The 12,557-nt window shown below is 43.2% G+C and overlaps 1 pseudogene; it reads right to left on the reverse strand.

Annotated features, from left to right (window-relative positions):
• LOC123142540 (uncharacterized) overlaps positions 1–461 on the reverse strand; it is a 97,881-nt pseudogene extending 97,420 nt beyond the window's left edge.
• Between the last annotated feature and the right edge of the window lie 12,096 nt (positions 462–12,557).

A 12,557-nucleotide genomic window follows, 5' to 3' on the forward strand; every position in this document is an offset into this window, starting at 1 on the left:
CGATGTTCTGCTTCATCGGGGACGTCAACTCCGCCAAGGATGCGCTCGAGCCTGGCCACCACATCGTCGAGATAGAGGTTGACACGGCCGCCACGGGCAATGATGAAGCCGCAGGCTGCCTATGTCTTGATTGAATCGCAGAGGTCCTCTGCCCATTCCTTGCGGGGCATCAGGCTCTCGATGAGCACTGGTGATGGCGGCTCTTCGGGTGGGTTGTCGATCATGCCGCCGAGCAGCTCTGGATCTTTTGCACGGTGGATGGCAAACTGCTCATCACACCTCCTCTGCAATATGTCGAATGTGCGCCCAAGGACTGTCACGCCGATAGCGCTACCGATGGGCGATGGTACCTGCATCGGCCGATGAAGCTCTTGCTCCCCGACCTGCCCCAGCTCGTTCTCCTTGCCGAAGATGTAACACAGGTAGGGGTCGATGTCGAAGCTTTGGTTGTTTCCTGGCATGCTTGGAATAACTAATGGTAGTTGGGTGAGGACTAGATCTGCGCAGAGTGTCACGACGGCGCGTTGCCGCCTAGGTTATATGCAGCAAGCCATTAGCTGGTGGCGGGAAACCGATGAGGGAAGAGGCATGGATTTTACAATTCACCCATGTGGAGTGCGGGAAGCATTCGCTGGAGCGCGGGAAGACTAAGTGGAGCACACACACAACCCGACTACCGTATGTGGTGCCACGTGTTATCACACACGTGTTAACATAAGGAAACGTATGTGTAACTTACTAATCATCACACACGAGTACTCGCATAGGCATCGTGTGCGATACTCCTAGCCACCGCAAGCAACTAGTTTGCATTCAAAGTTGTTTGTACGAACAGAATCGCACACGAACTAACTATAGTAACCTTATGTGTTATAATTTCTCATCGCAAACAGTTCATCTGAGTGGGCTGTTTGCTGCGTATCACACACATCTTGTTTACACAAACCGTTTGTGTTCTTTTGGCTCATCGCAAACAGTTCATCCATGTGAATTGTATGCCGCATATCACATACATCTTGTTAAGTTGAACCGTTTCTTTCTCTTCCCCAATTGGAAACATTTCGTCTGAGTGAACCGTATGCCGTATATCACACACACCTTGATTTGGCTGACCGTTTCTGTTGCATTCCCTAGTAGAACACAGTTCATCGGAGCGAACCGTATGTCATATATCGCACACACATTGATATGGCTGCCCGTTTCTAATGTTCTGCATCATCGCAAACAGTTCTTCTGGGTCAACTGCATGCCTAGCATCACACACATAACTAAAATCCAAACCGTGTTTGATATCTCCGCCATCACAAACGTTTGCATCTTTTTTGATGGTTTTTACATCCCCGTTTGCGTTTAGTGCATCACACATAGTTTTGTCAAAGGGTCTCTAATTGTAGTGTCGCGTTAGCAGCATCCTGCAGTAGTGTTCATCAGTCTTCAGATGAGATAGGATGGCCCAGGTTCTGTCAAATATCTCGTGGGCGTAGTAATGATATTTGTGAAATGAGTTATGAGTCACAGTCATATTTGCATGAATGGAAGCAAGCTGATGCTTAGTCAAGTTGTGGTCTCTGTCAACCTTCTGATGCAGGCTGATGAGGAGTTCTCGGTTAGTCATGACCTGAGATGCTTCAGGCTGTGGAATTTGCCCTGGGGCCTTTGCAGCAGTGTCCTGACTTGCAGTTTCATCACCAATTGACTATGAGGCAGGCAGGCAAAATTGTCCATCAAGGGGACGAATTCCCTCATCAACAACTGCCTTGCCTTTGCCAGGTACTAAAGATATTATACTTTGAAGAATTTCAACTTCTGGGAGAAAACTGAAATGATTCTGACAATCAGCCTTGTAATCGATTGAAGACCTGGATCTGATGAATCTCATAACCCATGGATCATAAGGCTTCAATTCGAATGGCGATTGTCCAACTATGACCAAAGTCCTCATGAAGAAATCATGGATGTTGATGGGAATCCCATGAATGATGTTGAACAACAGATTCTTCATGATGCCAACAACTTCTTCAATCTCAAAATTGTGGCCTTTGATAGGACTAAGGGTCTTGGCCATGATACGATAGATAGTGCAGGGCACATATAGAAAATCCTTCACCAGGAAGGTAGTTCTTGGAGCTTCTCCTTCAGCCAATGGTTTCATCAGAACTTGCATCATATGGTTTGGCAGCTCTGGATCTTCATAAGCTTTCCTTGCCTCTTCTTGGGGTGGATCCACTCGAAGAGCATGAAGTAATTCGTTAGTTGGTGCTTTGTAATGAGTGCCTTCATTCATCCAGTCCAGAGCCCAAGTATGAATGTCATCAACATTTCCTGTGAAGTGCAAGGTGGCATAGAATTAAAGAATTAGCTCTTCATTCCAGTCGCAGACATCAGAACAGAAGCTCAACAACCCTACATCATGAAGAACATCCAAAACTAGTATGAAGCATGGATTTGACTCCATATCCACATGAGGAATGTGACAATGTGGGAAGATCTTGTTTTTGTCGAAGAGCAAATATGCATAGTAATTCATCTATGTCTTAGTCTAGAAGCGTAGACTCCTGATTTTGGCAGAGTCATAAGGTGGCTCGCCGATGAAGAAATTCTTCTCCTCGAAGAATTTGGTATTGTCAAACTGAATCCGCCTTGCTTTTGCCAATCTTGGACATTGAGAGCAAAGGCTGCAGATTTATCTTTTTGGGCCTCACATCAAAGATGGGCCTTGGAAAGCTAGTTGAGTCACTGGGATTAGTGACGGCCTTTGACTTGGCCACTTTTTCAGTGGTGGCGTTGGGTATTGTGTCAGTATCTGCTGAAGGAACTGACTCTTCACACTAAGGGAATGAATTCACAACATCAACTATCAGATCTTGTTGCGCCACTTCTTCAGCTAATGCAGTTGGAATTTCTTCAGTAATAGTTTGAAGAGGTGGTTGACATTCTTCAAAGCCATTGAGAATTTCTTCAGTTCTGGTAGGTGACTGGGGCACTTGCGTCTAAGGTGTGGTGATGGGCGAATTTGGGTGAAAGGCATCCCAGAATTCATCATAAATGACATGTGTTGTGGCACACATCCTCTTCAGTTTCTTCACTGCTCCCACAGGAAGCAGCAGTTTCTTCAGTCATCGGGATTGGCTGTGACTTCCGCGATGATACTAGATGAAGTGAAGCATTAGCTTCAACTTCAATTTATTCATCCACCTGCTCTATGGTAGCAGCAGAGTGGCTATCCTCTTCTTCATTTTCATCAGCATGAAGAATGACCTATTCCACCCCGTATGGAACAATTTGAAGATCATCAACAGTGCGAATAGGGGGCACTGATGAAATTGGTCTTGCATCAATTGGCACAACTGAAGACATTGAAGCCGTCTTCAGTTTGTTCACTCGTTCCGTGGCAGGAGGAGCCGAAGCTTTTCTCTTTTTAGCTTCCTTCTCGACTGCCTTTGTCTTCTTCTCTTCTGATGCAGAAGGAAGGGTGATAACCTTGACATATGAAGATTTTGGTGGTGCTACAACTGAGGAACTTGTTGGAGAAGTTTCTTCAGGCACGACTGATGCAGTCGCCCTGGCAGTTTCTTCAGGCGCGGCATCTTCAGTTGCCCTGGCTTTCTCTTGAGGAGGAGGAGATGGCACAGTCTCACTAGCCTAAGGGGAATGCTGGGAGCTGAAGAACTTGATGGAGGCGCAGTGCCAAGCTTGGAATCCTCCTACCTGTTGTGGTTCTCAACCACTTGATTGGTGGTAGTGACGAATCTATCATAAACGCCACAACAGTGATTGGCTTGACACTCTTATTCTTCAGACGGCTATTAGATTTGTGATTGCAAAGTAATCAGTTGTTGAGGAGATATAGTGAGCATGTTTTTACTCGGCTCCTTCTCCTTCTGCTATTGTTGTTTGCCTACAAGCTTGGCTTTGTGGCTGATGTCTACTACACAACTTATTCTTGTAGACTCGTGTTGGGCCTCCGAGCGCAGAGTTTTGTAGGACAGTAGCAATTTTCCCTCAAGTGGATGACCTAAGGTTTATCAATCCATGGTAGGCGTAGGATGAAGATGGTCTCTCTCAAACAACCCTGCAATCAAGTACAAGAAATCTCTTGTGTCTCCAACACACCCAATACAATGTCAAATTGTATAGGTGCACTAGTTCGGCGAAGAGATGGTGATACAAGCGTAGTATGGATAGTAGAAATATATTTTTATAATCTGAATAAATAATAACAGCAAGGTAGCAAGCAATAAAAGTGAGCACAAACGGTATTGCAATGCTTAAAAACAAGGCCTAGGGTTCATACTTTCACTAGTGTAATCTCTCAACAATGCTAACATAATTGAGTCACATAAAAATCTCTCAATGTGCGACAAAGAATCACTCAAAAGTTCTTATCTAGCGGAGAACATAAGATGAAATTGTTTGTAGGGTACAAAATCACCTCAAAGTTATCCTTTTCGATCAATCTATTGAGCTATTCCTATAAGTGTCACGAATAGCCCTAGAGTTCGTACTAAAATAACACTATATGATACACATCAACCAACTCTAATGTCACGTAGATACTCCAATGTCACCACAAGTATTCGTGAGTCAATTATACGATACACATGAAACAACTTCAGATTCATAATATTCAATCCAACACAAAAAACTTCAAAGAGTGCCCCAAGATTTCTACCGGAAAAAGTATGACGGAAACGTGCATCAACCCCTATGCATAGATTACCCCAATGTCACCTTGGGAATTCGTGAGTTGAGTGCCAAAACATACATCAAGTGAATCAATATAATACCTGCTTCCTGCTACTGAGTTGGTTTATCCCTCCAAGCTTAAAGGGTGATGCAACACAAGAACGATAAGTGTTTTCCCTCAGTTATGAAACCAAGGTATCAATCCAGTAGGAGGGTTCACCCAAACTATGTAAGCAGTACCGTCACACAAATAACACAAACTTGCAACCCAACGCGTTAGAGGGGTTGGCAATCCCTCCTCGGTATTGAGGTAGATTAAATTGTATAATATTGGATAAATAGATCTAACAAAAACACAAAGTAAAAGAAGTAAAGAAAAAGTGCGGCAAGATATTTTAGGATTTTTGGATTAATAGATCTGAAAACAATATGATAGGAAATAGATCCAGGGGGCGTAGATTTCACTAGAGGCTCTTCTCAAGAAAATAACATACGGAGGGTAAACAAATTACTGTTGGGCAATTGATAGAAGAACAAATAATTATGATGATATCCAAGGCATTGATCATGTATATAGGCATCACGTCCAAGATTAGTAGGCCGACTCCTGCCTGCATCTACTACTATTACTCCACACATCGACCGCTATCCATCATGCATCTAGTGTATTAAGTTCATGGAGAAATGGAGTAATGCAATAAGAACGATGACATGATGTAGACAAGACCTATTCATGTAGGAATAGACCCCATGTTTTTATCCTTAATGGCAATGATACATGCGTGCCTCGCTACCCCTTCTGTCACTAAGAGAGGACACCGCAAGATCGAACCCATCACAAAGCACCTCTTCCCATTGCAAGGAAAATCAATCTAGTTGGCCAAACCAAACTAAAGTTCTGGAGATGAAATATGAGGCTACGGGGTCTCTCCCACCGAGCCTCTCCCACCTTGCGCCGGTGGCCACTCCGGCCCCGGCGGCCACTCTTCCTCTACCAGTGGCCACTCCGGCCCTGGTAGCCACCCCTCTCCTCAAGATGGTGCCCTTTGCTCTCAACTTTGATCGTGGGAAGAAGTTCCAAGCGGATATGAAGGCCAAGTTTGGTCACCCGGTGGTCTTCACTCCGGGTTTTCGTCAAAAGGAATTCACCATGGTGGTTTTATTTAGCCGTGCTTCCTCCAGGCTTAATGTGCACATAGTTAGTGTCTCTCTTCTAGCCAGGTTTGGGGGTTATGCCCAAGGATTTCGTGTTCGCTTATTGAAGGATAGGTCTTACAAGTTCTTGGTTGCTTCAAAAGCAGTTGGTTTTGAGATTTATAATGCGGGTAAAATTGTTGAGAAGGATTTTGAGTTGGTTTTTAATCTTTGGAACTACGGTGGTCCGAATTGGCAACGGGAAGAAGCTTTATACTATGCTGAGCTTGACAATGAATGGACCTTGGTGGGTAGGTCCGACAAGGCCATTGTTCCTAACTTCGGTGATCACCGGAGCTATTCCGCGGTGGTCAGAGATGGTAGATCTATTTTTGAAAGATTATCGGGTCCCATTTAGGAGGGCTCCAATCAAGGACTTAACAACAATTCATTGCAAATTAATCCTGTTCAAACCAGGCCTCAGATGGAGCGCCAGGTCATGCAACGTTCATTTGCGCGTAATCACATGGTATGCCATGCATGCGGGGCCAACGGTCACATGGCCCGATTCTGCACTACTCCTAATCTACCTGGCCTTTGGCCTTTTATTCATTTTGATTCTTTCCCGAGCCCACCTGAAGAGGCCTAGGCCGAAGGAGAGGTGGAGTCTTGGTTTCGTTGTCTTGGGCCGGCGGCACAGATTCCGCACGTGCCTTCATTTAAGGAGCTGGTCAAAGATTTTTTCCCAAACTTCCAGCCGAGACCATCGCTTGCCTCCTCGCATTCCACTTCACTTTCCTACTCCGCTGCCACCCCTGCTCCTGCTTCGAAAAGCTCGCCGCTGCTGCCATTGTTGTCAGACAGAGCTCCGGTCACAGCCTTGCCGGAGTCGTCTTCGATGGCCAATATCCCCATAGACCCTGAGCCTTTCGTCTCGCACGGTTTTCAGATTCAGGTGATTGATGGGCGAAATGGGGTTTCTCACGCGATTGTCCCTCATCGTCCGAGACGACACGAAGAGTGGGCGATTGCCAGCATCAACCCGCATCCGAATGAGGTATTTTTTCCCAATGTTCGTGAGGTGCTAGAAGAGTTTCTTCAGGGAGTTGAGCATGTTGGTTTTAGAGAAATCCAGCCATGCCCTTTTGGAGAGGCATATGTTAAGTTCACGCATGTCAGAGATAGAGATAGGCTCATTCAGCAGGGTCCACATTCATTTGGCGATGTTTTTATCTCTTTTACGAAGCACAATCAAGGAAGAAATTGGCGTAGGGTTCATTTCAACAGAACTTGTTGGTTGCTATTTGTGGGGGTCCCTTTTGATTTCTGTAATTCAGAAGATATTGCTTCTGCGATATCCAAGTGGGGCAAGATCATTAGTTGGGAGAGAGAGGATGCCCTGAAGGGTAAGATCTTGGTCAAGGCTAGAGTTACAGAGCTTGGTGACATTCCAAAAAGTATAAGGTGGTCTGAAGGGGAACAATTTGAGGAGGAATCCTGGACCTGCTCTGTTGAAGTCCTTCTTGAAGAAATGATGGGTGGTGGGCCTGCCGATGAGGACCCCATTCCACCTGATGGTGTGGACCCACACCCTGTGCCTCAACATGCTAATGATTTCCCAGGTTTCCAACCACTGCCTAATCACAATATTCATGCTCCTAATGAAGACTGGGATGATTGGGAAGAACAAGCAGAGCAAGAGGAACACTGGGCTTTCCCACAACCAGTTCCTGTTCTACCACAACAGCCTCCAATTGTAATTCCAGCTCTGCCAGAAGATGGGGCTCCCAACAGTAGCATTACCACAACTATATCTCTATCTGATGGTTTACTTTCTCTGACTCACTCAGCCAGTGAAGAGGTCAACCAAGGTGTTCAAGTCCCTCCAATTGGTCAAGGGCTTCTTAACATTGCCATGGCATATAATGCAGTGGGCGAAGAGGACGATTTACCCAATGAAGATCATCTTCACCCACAGAATGTGGTCATGGAGCATGCTGTGGTGGTTCAGAATGTGGTTGCTGAAACACAAGAAAATTTGCCTCCAGTTCCCACAACAGATATGCTACCTGCTGTCAGAGACATTGAAGTTACTGGCACCTCTTTGCCTATCTTGGACATATACATGCAAAATGAGACTGTCCAGGATATCCCACCTACTGGAAACAGTTCAGAACCTTTTGCTGTTACTGGCAGTATTGCTGCTGAAGTAACTATCCCTGCAACTCAAGTTATTATTCCAGATATCAAGGTCAAGGCAGATGTTCCCATCCCTCATATTGGTTCTTCATCAGAAGTGAATACTAAAGGTAACTATGGGTCATTCTCTTTGCCAGGATCTCCTTCTATGCTTGACTTACATACATTGGCTCAAGATCATGCTTTACAAGTTACTGATGGCTCACATTTAATTTTTGAAGAAGGGCTAGACTTGTGGATTCAGCATTTTGCACCAGCAACCCAAGGAGCTGCACCCACTTTCAAAATTGATATTCCAGTAAGTTGGTTTAACTTCATAATCCATTTGCTGTGGACACCTGATAAGTTTGGCTGGACAATGCATTTGCTCAAATCTGATATATGGAAACTGTTAACTGCTAATTGTGAGCAAGAAGAAACTCTGCTTTTTCATATACCTGATGGATGTACCACTTCCCAGGAACCCACCTGCAAAGATTTCATCCTTGGACTGGGCAAGGAAAATGAAGGAGTCAGTCCTGCTGCTCATTCCTCCACTGGGGCAGGTAGTCCTCTTCAGCAAGTGTCTCCAAATAAAGTCCTGCCACTTGGAGAGGCTATCTCAAGAAAAAGGAGAGAGAAAGAACCTATGGTGTAAATTGAGGTAAGGAGGAGTGAAAGGATTAAAAAGTATAATAAAGGTTATAGAAGAAAATCATGTGATGCTAAATCTTGTTTGCCATGTAATGCTATACCTCCACTTATTCAGAATACAGTGGTTAAAAACCTGACTAAATCTTTCTGTAAGGTTGCTGAGGATGAACTACAGGAAAAGTTGTCCAAGAAACCTAAGAAGAAGGGGCAGGAGGAGGTGGCCAAGGTGTCCAAGGCCACAGGAGATGCAGTCAAGTCAAGGCCTGTGTGATGATGAGTCTTCAACAACAACCTGAGTTTAATAGCAGAATGATCTGCTGTTCTCTTTTGGGAAATAATTGTCATATGTATGCAGTGAACTGTAACCCTTGCAATTGCTGCACAATGGTTGTTTGCCCTGGGTGGCACCTTTTGTCTGTTATTTGTACTCTACTTAAATGTCAACTCTGGTATCTTACTGTGGGAGTGACTACTGCTTTATCTGTTATTGTGAAAGCTCTTGGATCTCATTACTGGTGGTTTTGGTTCTCTTGGTCACTTGTAGCTGTGAAATGCTGGAATGTAGCCTCATGCTGCATGTGCTCTGTTCTTTATGTGGATTACAATAACATTGTTGTTTGGGATAATCATCAGGGCTGGGCCCTACTGATCAACAGAACATAATTTTGGTCCTTAATGAATAATAACAAAACATGGAATATCCTAAACTGGAATGTGAGGGGTATTAATTCTTTAGATAAGTGGTTGGCTATTAGACAAAAAGTGGAAGAAAGTGCTGCTGGGATTGTGTGCTTGCAGGAAACTAAGAGAGAGAACTTTGATTTAGCCTATATTTGTAAAGTATGTCCTCAGAGATTTAATAAATTTGAATACTTACCTTCCATTGGGGCATCTGGTGGTATACTCACGGCTTGGAATGGAGCTTTATTCACTGGAGAATTAATGTTTCAAAACAAGTTTTCCTTATCCATCCAATTCACTTGTAGAACATCTTCCAAATGTTGGATCCTCACAAACATCTATGGTCCTTGCAATCATGAGGATAAAATTGAGTTCATTGATTGGTTTGGTAATATACAAATGCTCGATGATGTGGATTGGATTATCATGGGGGACTTTAACTTTATTAGAACACCAGAGGACAGAAATAAACCTGGAGGGGATGTTAATGAAATGCTTATGTTTAATGAGGCTATAAGTGAACTTGGTTTGATTGAACTCCCTCTAAAAGGCAGGCAGTTTAGCTGGAGTAACATGCAAGACAGCCCCCTCTTGGAGAAGTTAGACTGGTTTTTTACCTCTGCTGCTTGGATGACCAGCTATCCAGATACCGTGGCTCTTCCCATGGCTAAGCCAATTTCTGATCATCTTCCTTGCATGATAAAAATTGGCACAAATATCCCAAAATCCAAAGTGTTCAGATTTGAAAATTATTGGCTCAATCACAGTTCCTTTAAGTAGGTGGTTGAGGCTGCTTGGATTATTCCAGTAGGTCATATAGATTGTGCAAAGAAGATCAATGCAAAATTCAAAAATGTGAGAAGAGCACTTAAACTTTGGGCTAAAAACCTTGCCTGTCATAAGAAGAAAATTGCAGATCTAAATGACTGTATCTTTCTATGGGATATGATTGAGGAATACAGGGAACTTTCAGTGTTTGAGAATAATTGCAGGACCATGCTAAAGGATTTATTATTAACTATGCTCAATGATCAGAAGATTTACTAGAAGCAGAGAGGAAAAATTAAAGGAGTAAAGTTTGGAGATGAAAACACTAAATTCTTCCATACTAAAGCTTCTATTAATCACAGACACAATAAAATTGCAATGCTGTTGAACAAGGATCAAGTTGAAGTAACAGATCATGATGGAAAGGCTGCAATCCTATGGGAGGCTTTTAAAAATAGATTGGGGCAATCCAATGGACACTCCATGCACTTTGACCTAAATGATATGTATGAAAACATTGTGGACCCCCAAATCTTCATAGATCTGGAAAAACCTTTTTCTCAAGAAGAAATTGAAGATGTGGTTAAAAACCTGCCTGCAGATAAATCACCAGGGCCAGATGGATTCAATAATGAGTTTATCAAAAGTTGTTGGGATATTATTAAGACTGATGTCTTTGAACTTATATGGGCATTCCATGCTGGAAATGTAAATCTAGAGAGCATCAACTCCTCTTTCATCACTCTAGTGCCAAAAAAAGAAGTGCCACTTTCACCAAATGACTTCAGGCCAATTTCCTTGCTAAATGGAGTACTGAAAATCATTACAAAATTGCTGGCCAATAGAGTTATTCTGCAAATGGTGCATATTAATCAATATGGTTTCCTCAAAGATAGAGTGATTCAGGATTGCCTAGGATGGGCACATGAGTACATTCACCAATGCCATAAGTCTAGGGTGGAAATCTTAGTAATTAAATTGGATTTTGAGAAGGCTTTTGATACAATTGAGCATGCAGCAATCATTGATATTTTTAGAGCTAAAGGTTTTGGAGAGAAATGGATTTCACGGATGAAAGCTCTGTTCGCAACTGCATCATCTTCTGTATTACTGAATGGTGTGCCTGGGAAATTTTTTTACATAAGAAGAGGAGTAAGACAAGGGGACCCTTACTCTCCTTTAATATTTGTGCTGGCTGCTGATCTGTTGCAATCTATTCTTAACAAAGCCATGAGGTTAAACCTGATCACTGCTCCACTTCAAGTCAACTCTTGCCCTCACTTCCCTGCAGATGACACTCTGGTGGTTATGCAAGCTGATTCTAGGCAGTTGTTCTGTTTAAAGGCACTTCTCAATACTTTTGCTACAGAAACTGGGCTCAAAGTGAATTATGGGAAGTCAATCATGGTACCTTTGAACATTGCTGAAGACAGGGTAGAAATATTTACAAACACCTTGCAGTGTGCTAGAGGACACTTCCCCTTTACTTACCTTGGTCTTCCCTTGGGAATATACAAACCAACTGTTGAGCAATGCCTCCCCCTCGTTAACAGGATTGCCAAAAGATTGGCTGGTATTTCTATCTTCATGACCCAAGCTGGAAAATTACTACTAGTCAAGTCAGTGATGACATCATTATCAGTTTTCTTCATGTGTTGTCTGGACATACCTATTACAATAAAGAAACAGATCATCAAGTATTTGAGACACTGTCTTTGGAGAGGCCCTGATATGGAGGACAGAAGACCTGCATTGGTGGCCTGGCACACTGTGTGTAGACCCAAGGACCAGGGAGGATTAGGAGTACTAGATATCTTTACACACAACAAAACCCTGCTCATGAAGAACCTCCACAAATTCTTCAACAGACATGACATTCCTTGGGTCAACCTGATTTGGGAAACATACTATAGTGATGGGAAATTACCAGGGGGCAACATGGTAGGATCATTCTGGTGGAAGTCCAACTTAGCTCTCATTGATCAGTACAAAGCTATTGCTAGATGTAATGTGGGAGATGGTGTCAGTGCATTCTTTTGGGATGATCTATGGAACCAAACAATACTTAAACACCAATTCCCCCACTTATTCTCTTTTGTCAGAAATCCTCAACTGAATATTCAACAAGTGTTGCAGACTGAATACTTGCATGATCTCTTCTATCTCCCTTTGACAATAGAAGCATATGAGGAATTCTTACAAATGGAAGACATTTGCATTTCCATGAGACAATCTGAATACTTAGACACATTGGACACATGGAGTTACATTTGGGGGACTGAACACTATTCATCCATCAAAGCATATAAAGTTTTAATTGGACACAAGCAGACCCATCCACACTTCAACTGGATCTGGCAGAGTTCCTGTCAGCCAAAGCATAAAGTCTTCTTCTGGCAACTACTCCATGATCGAGTCAACACAAGAAATTTACTAAGAAGAAATAATTTTGTGTT

This window comes from Triticum aestivum, chromosome 6D, assembly GCF_018294505.1.
Source record: "Triticum aestivum cultivar Chinese Spring chromosome 6D, IWGSC CS RefSeq v2.1, whole genome shotgun sequence".
NCBI classification, from domain to species: domain Eukaryota; kingdom Viridiplantae; phylum Streptophyta; class Magnoliopsida; order Poales; family Poaceae; genus Triticum; species Triticum aestivum.